At 44.1% G+C, this 7732-nt stretch overlaps 1 non-coding gene across 1 annotated transcript; it reads left to right on the top strand.

Annotated features, from left to right (window-relative positions):
* Positions 1-2827: 2827 nt before the first annotated feature.
* On the top strand, positions 2828-2934 carry LOC118845245. Its single transcript, XR_005010103.1, has one exon. It is a non-coding gene; the product is annotated as a U6 spliceosomal RNA (small nuclear RNA).
* The last annotated feature ends 4798 nt before the right edge of the window (positions 2935-7732 follow it).

Below are 7732 nucleotides of genomic sequence, written 5' to 3'. Positions count from 1 at the left end.
CTGCTTTAACAGTCCAAACTGACTGGCCCAGTCCACCTTCCCATTTGGCCATACCCTCCTCAATAAATCTCCCATCCTCTCATCTCTACCTATTATTCATGGTTTACTGTTTACTTAGGTTGATATCAGTCACAGCACTGAATGCCTCACTTTTCTTTGTACCATGACCACCTTTCCACTCCCTTTGACCTCATCTCACATCTCACCTGAAAAACGGGTGCCCCTTCTCACCTAGTGATATCTCTTGATGCTATCTCTGCCATTTACTCTCTGTGTCCTTGGGCAAGTCATTGAACTATAGGCCTCAATTTTCTCTTCTGTAAAATAAAGGGGATGGACTCAATCAGAAAACTGTCCCCTAAATCTAAATCTGTGGTCCTATTATCTCAGAATAACATAAAAACATTGCCCTGGTGGTCTTCCTGGAGGCTAGAGGTCAGCTGAGATATTATAAAACTGGCAGGAGTAGGGGAAGAGAAGGGAAAGGGGGAGGTAAAACAATCCCCCCCAAGCTAACCACAGGTTTCCCAGATCCCAGTCCCATGCTATGAGACCATCTCCAAGCTGAAGTTCTTCTTTATCCACGTACCAAGGGAGATCAGTCCTAGTGGGAAGCCATTCTAACCACAGAACAGCAGGGATACAGTAACCACATAGGATAGGAACCAAGTACTTATAAAGAAGTGGACTTCATAAGCTGTAAGTGTTCACTCCAAACCACTGAGATTTCCTCTATAAAGTCTTCCTTGACCCTCTGATTCCCACTATTTCTCCCATGTCCACCCACCTTCCCTCTACATACACCCCACTCTGGAAATCATTCCTTTCTCTTTTGAGCCCTCATAGTACATAGAACTTTGCCTTGAATAAATCCCTTCTGGGGATTTGTCCCTCTCATTTAGAAAATGAAAGACTCCAAGGTTTCTAAGAGCCATGGTATCTCTAAATCTGTAACCCCATGACTAAGTGACCACTAAGGTCCTACTCCTCTCTAACTACTGGGATCTATGAGCTCTCTGGCCTTAAATTTTCTCATCTGCAAAATTAGGAATTTGCAATAGATAGCCTTTAAGGTCCCTTCCAGCTCTAAGTCCTTTAATAAATCTTTGATCTCTTGCTCGGCCTCACTTTTCTTATCTTTAAAATGGGAGTGGAGAAGAAAGTGGTCTACTATGATCAAAAAGGTCCTTTTGAGCTCAAAAGGTGATTTTTATTACTTTTGTGCATATCCACATTCTATTTTGGTTTCATATCTCATCCAAATTTAAAGCATGAACTTCTCGAGGTGGAAGGTCTTAGGGTCATAGGAATTTAGGCCAAGAAGGGGCCTTTGAGATCAAATTCAATTTAGAAATGAGGAAACTCAGGCCCAGAGAGAAAGCTACTTAGCCACCATCATCTTCTAGGCAGTAAAATTCAGAGCTCAGGATGGAACCCAACCTTTCTGCATCTCATTCATCTTTGTGTCACCCTCTTAGCAAAGGACCTGGGACATTACTAGCATTCAATAAGGTCTCTACTTTTAGGAGCGGTACCATCGGCCTCCCACAGAATTCTAGTTGGAAGAGTCCTCAGAGGCTATCTAATCCAGCCCATGCCTGACTCAGGAATTCCCTCTACAGCTGACCCAACAAGAATACCCAATCTTGGCAAAGATTTGGAAATTGAGGGGATATCTGTAGTTTGGGGAATGGTTGAACAAGTTGTGGTATATGAATGTAATGGAATGCTATTGTTCCATAAGAAATGATGAGCAGGCGGACTTCAGAAAAACCTGAAAAGACTTATATGAACTGATGCTGAGTGAAGTGAGCAGAACCAGAAGAATACCGTACACAGTAACAGCAACATTGTACGATGACCAACTGTGATAGATTTAGCTCTTACAGGCAGTACAATGATCTAAGACGATCCCAAAAGACTCATAATGGCAAATGCTATCCACATCCAGAGAAAGAACTATAGAGTCTGAATGCAGATTGAAACATACTATTTTCTCTCTCTTTTTTTTTTTGGCAGGGCAATTGGGGTTAAGTGACTTACCCAAGGTCACACAGCTAGTTAATGTGTCAAGTGTCTGAGGTTGGATTTGAACTCAGGTCCTCCTGACTCCAGGACTGGTGCTCTACTCACTGTACCACCTAGCTGCCCCCTATTTTCTCTTTTTTTTAAAATTTTTTTCTCATGGTTTTTCCCTTTTACTCTGATTTTTCATTCACAACATGACTAATGTGGAAATATGTTTAATATGATTGTACGTGTATAGCCTATATCAGATTGCATGCCATCTTGGGGAGGGGGGAGAGGAGAGATGGGAAAAATTTAGAACTCAAAATCTTATAAAAGTGAATGCTGAAAACTAAAAATAAATTTTTAAAAAGAATACCCAATGTAGCTTTTATTCGAAGATTTATATGGAGGAAAAACCCACTACCTCTGAGGCAACCTAATCCACTTTAGGAAAACCTTTAATTATTGGGAAATATTTACTTTCATCAAGCATAAATCCGCCTCTTTGCACCTCCCACCCATTCACCTAGCTCTACTTCCCTCCTCCACATGACAGCCACTCAAAGCCTTGAAGATGGCTATCATGTCCCTCTCCCATGGTATGAGTGGTTTCCCTCCTGGTTGCCACTCCCTGGTTGTGCTCCCACCCTGCAACTATCCTGGTTGCCCTCCACTGGATCCGATCTCCAGTGTAGACACATCCTTCCTAAAATACAGTGTCCAGAAGTGATCTCTAGCTGTGGCCTCACCAGGGCAGAATGCAGGGGGCCTATGACCTCTCTAACCCTCTCTGAATACAACCCAAGAAGAAATTTGTGTGCTCGCTTCAGCAGCACATACACTAAAATTGGAACGATTTGGAGAAGATTAGCATGGCCCCTGTGCAAGGATGACACACAAATTCGTGAAGCTTTCCATATTTTTAGGGGCAATCAGAATACATGCCATGTTGGGTGGGGGGGGAGGGTAGAGATGGGGAGAACATTTGTAACTAAAAATCTTGTGGAAATGAATGTCAAAAGCTAAAAATAGATAAATTTTACAAAAAGAAGAAATTTGTTTTCTTGGCTCTCATATCATGCCATTGACTCCCATTGAGACTGCCAGCCATTCAAACCTTTTCTGACAAGCTGTTGTCTAGTGATGCTTCCTCCATCTTTGTGGAGTTGATTTGTTGAACCCAAGTGTCAAGGTCAAAACCTCAGCATTACCTTTGACTCTTTCCTTCCCCAGCTCCCATTTCCAATTCCCCAATTATCTCTTCCTTCCATCCTCTCTTCCCTACTCTAGCTGCAGCTCCTGGGGTCGGGCCCTCATCCCCTCTGGCTGGGGTGGTGTGGAACAGGCACCAAGTTGTCTTTCTGTCCCCAGCCTGTTTTCTCTCAACTACATCCTTCATACGGATACCAGCTCTGACTGCATCATGTCATTCCTCTTCCCCCAAACCCTCAATGGCTCCCCATTGTCTACATCTGTAAAATGTAAATTCTTATTCCTGACACTTAAGCCTTCCATAATCTGATTCCAATTTACCCTTTTAGCCTTATTTCACATTGGTGCCTTTCTTGTACTCTGTGCCTCAGATAGACTGACTTGGTCCTTGCTCTTGTACCACTCCCTTCCATCTTTTTGCTTTAATTCATGTCATCCCCACCCCCATATCAGAAACAGACCCTTCCTTCTCTCCCCATCTCCGCTTGTTGAAACCCCTTCCTTCCTTCCTTCTAGACCCAACACAGTTTCTGTCACCTGCCTCAGGGCAGCAGAGAAAGTCATACAACCTGGATTCAAATATTCCCACTGTCAATAGCTGTGTGACCTTGAGTAAGTTACTTAACCTCTCTGGGCCTCGGTGTTCTCATCTGTAAAACAAGGCAGTCAGACTAGACAGTCTCTGACGTCCCTTCTGGCTCTAAGCCTATGACTGTGACGTCCTCCCTAGGATCTCACAGCAGAATGTTCTGTCTCTCTCTTCACTTTTCTCATATTCCATCATCCGGCCCCCCTTCCTGTGCTCTTATCACACTCTACTTCCTGTTACACTTCCTTGCGCATGTGTGGCATCAGCCCTGCTAGCCGGGAAATCTCTTGATGTCTGAGACTGTGTCTTATTTCATCTTCCTATCCCCAGTACTTTCACATATTGGAGTGCTTAATAAATAGTTGTTAAATTGAAGTTCACTAAATAAATACTGAGCAGCCAGGTGGATCAATGGTTAGAGTGTCAGGCCTTGGGTCAGGAAGACCTGAGTTCAAATCCAACATCGGACACTAGCAACATGACCCCAGGCAAGTCACTTAACCCTATTTGCAGCAGTCACCTCATCTGTTAAATAAGTTGATAGAAGGAAATGGCAAACCACTCCAGTGTCTTCACCAGGAAGACCCCAAATGGGGTCAAGAAGAGTCGGACAGGACAGAAAACAACTAAACAAGAACAAAGGAAAAAATGGGACTTGAAAGTTGGTGGATGAACATGACCAACACTACCGGATTTTAGGAGTAAAGGTCTGTCCCCGTTAGGGTCATAGAAGTACTGAGTCCTGAGTACTCATCCATCTAAGGTCAGGACTGAACCTCTCCGGAAGGGGCTGTTATGTTATTGTGGAGAAAAGAAAGTCATTCATTTTGGGAGCCAGCAGCAAGAACCTCCCCCCTCCCCCCACCCCCATCCCATTCCTCCTCCTTCCAGCATCTCTCTGAAGGAAGTCAGATGTCTTGTAAGAGGCCTGACTCTGGATTGAAGGTTCAGATCCCTGACTCTGCCAGTAACTATGTACACAACACTATGGACTCAATGAACTTTAAGGTCTTTTCCAACTCTAGAGCTAGGCTAAGATGACTTTTGATTTCTACCTCACTTGAGTAGTTTGCCTTCAAGGCTCCCAGGTCATCTACCATCTACACAGCCTGAGGTTCTCCCCATTATTCCCAAGCAGGCATTTCAGGCCTCAGAATGGGAGCTAAAGGGGATGGCACATCCTAAGCAAGTCTCCTTTCTAAGGAACATTCTCCACCAGCTCGAGCTGCTCTTCTTCCTCTTCCTCCTCCTCCTTCCTCCTCCTCCTTCCCCGATTACTCATCCTGCTGGAAACATGACTGATCCCTCCTGATGAGTAAGTGTCTCATGCACGTCATAGGCAGCCTGCTAAGGCTGTTAGGATGGGTGAATGAGTTCAACTCTCCACCAAACCTAGTGGGCCTGCTAGGGCCTTGGGTATGGGCAGTGGGTCAGAGACGGAGAGGAAGAGCAGAGATGGGTGGGGCCTGGGGCCCCAGAGATGGTGCAAGGCCTTTCTTGACAACACCTCCCATTTCTGCAGGGCTTCCGGGCTTACACAGAGCTCTCCCACCTGCAGGGCGGGTAGCACAAGTATTGTTAGTGCCATCTTGCCCATGGGGAGACTCAGAGAGAGGAGCTGACTTCCCTGGGGTCAGATGATGAGTAAAGGGCTGGTACCCCCTCACTCCAGGTTCAACGCCAGTACCTGACTTAAGAAGTCAGAAGAAGCGACCCGCTCAGGTGTTTCCTTCACCAGGCCTGGGAGCACAGAGCCGTAGCAGGGGTGTGCTGGAGCTGGCTCAGACTACCTCCCCAGATATGATTGTTAAATTTTCAGTCTGAGTATCTACACCTCAGAAATCAGTGCTCGCCATAGCTATGTCAGGGCTTGATTTTGTGGAGCATACAGACTTAAGTGATGGAGAAAACAATGCAGATTAAGCTTCAGATGTTTCATTTGTATTCTTTTCTTTTTTTTTGAGATTCGGTTTTTAAACACCAGCACAACCCTGTCTGTACAAGGATCTGAAAAGTCACCTAGTTCAAACCCTTCACTTTACAGGTGATAAAAATGAGACCAGAGAAGTTAAGTGACTTGTCTAATGTCACACAGGTGTAGAAGTCAGAGCCCAGATTCACACCTTGGTATTCCAACTCCAAATCTATCTGCTGCGCTCCCGACTTCACCTTCTGCTACCTTTTCTTTTTTCTTTATTCTATTCTCTTTTTTCCCCTTTTCTTGCTTTTTCTTCATCCTTGTCTCTTCTCTTTAAAAAAAAAATATATATATATATACAAATTACTTATTTTATCATTTACATAATATCTACTCCACCTGCCTCCATCATTATATCCATATGTAGCACTTTTAAACTCTGCAGGTACTTAGAATAGCTAGGATTTAGCAATGGCATGTATATGTATATCTATATGTGTATATCTATATATCTATCTATCTATATATATATATATGTACACATGCATACACACATACACATACCTAAATACACTTTGCTTCTTCAGTCATTTTTTTCATTGTGTCCAACTCTTCATGGCCCCATTTGGGGTTTTCTTGGCAAAGACACTGGAGTAGTTTGTCATTTCCTTCTCTAGCTCATTTTACAGATGAGGAAACAGAAGTAAACAGGATTAAGTGACTTGCCCAGGATCATACAGCTAGTAAGTGTCTGAGGCCAGATTTTAACTCAGGAACATGAGTCTTCCTGACTCCAGGCCCAGCACTCTATCCACTGTGCCACCTAGCTGCCCTAAACATTTATGGAGCACTTTACAAACCAAAGGCACATTCTTCCCTAAAACCACCTCAGTCCCTGGGTCACGTGCTCATGACTTCATTCAGCTCCAAGGTGAAGAAGGGCCACTCAGAGCTCATCTTCCTTGCTTGCCACTTGGGACAGGAGAAGGACTTGGGTTGCACCCCCACTGGAGACTTCTATTTGTAGTTCTAGCTCAGCAGTCATCAAAGAAACATGAAGTAAGCAGACCCTAGAAATAGTCATGGATTACATGCACAGGCTCCAACATAGAGAGCAGGACCCTTCATTCTGCATGCTTGGAAGCAGGCTCACCAAATACCCCTATGTTGCCAAGACCGAGCCCTTATTGGTCAGTCTCCTGTTATACAGGTATTATTTGTTTTTCTTTAAAAAAAAATCAGGAATTTGATGTTATCTTCCCCCTCCCCAATAAAGGGTACAGTGGAAGAAGACTAGCTCCTCATCTTCATTCCCTACAGTCCCCAGAACCCAAGCCAGGAAGATTGATGGCTTACTCTTTAAGGCAGAGGGAAGTTGGTAGTGAGGCAACATTAGCTTAAAGGGTTAATAGAAGCATGAGGAAGGAGGAACAAACCTTGAGGATTGCTATTTCTTGACTCTCCCCTTCCCATGCTTCTCCAGGATCAAGATGCTCTTGTTCTAACTCAATTACCAGTAGCATGTGTGTGTATGTGTGTGTGTATGTGTGTGTATGTGTGCGTGTGCACACGCTACTGTGTGTTTTACACACACATACACATACACACATACTTCATAATGGATCTGTTCATAATGACCTACTCCCCTACCATCCGAACCCGGAGCGTCCCTCAGTAATAGTTAGTATTCATATATGGCTTTAAGATTTACAAAATATTATTACATTTGATCTCCACGAGAACCCTGTGAGTAGGTGCTATCATTCTCCCTGTTTTCCTAGATCAGAAAATTAAGGGTGAGAGGTTGGTGACTTGCCCAGGGCTGTGCAGCTAGTTAGGATATCTAAGGCTGGATAGAGATTCAGGTCTTCCCATTTCTAAGTCCAGGACTCCAACCACTGACATGACCTAACTGTCTGCCATTCATCATGATCGTGGGATCATCGATTGATAGCTGGAAGGGACCTTAGAGACTTTTGAGACTCATTTTACGCCTGAGGAAA

Source organism: Trichosurus vulpecula, chromosome 3 (genome assembly GCF_011100635.1).
Source record: "Trichosurus vulpecula isolate mTriVul1 chromosome 3, mTriVul1.pri, whole genome shotgun sequence".
Lineage (NCBI taxonomy): Eukaryota > Metazoa > Chordata > Mammalia > Diprotodontia > Phalangeridae > Trichosurus > Trichosurus vulpecula.
Note: the sequence above shows the minus strand (reverse complement) of the source record. Positions and strands in the feature narration are given on the sequence as shown.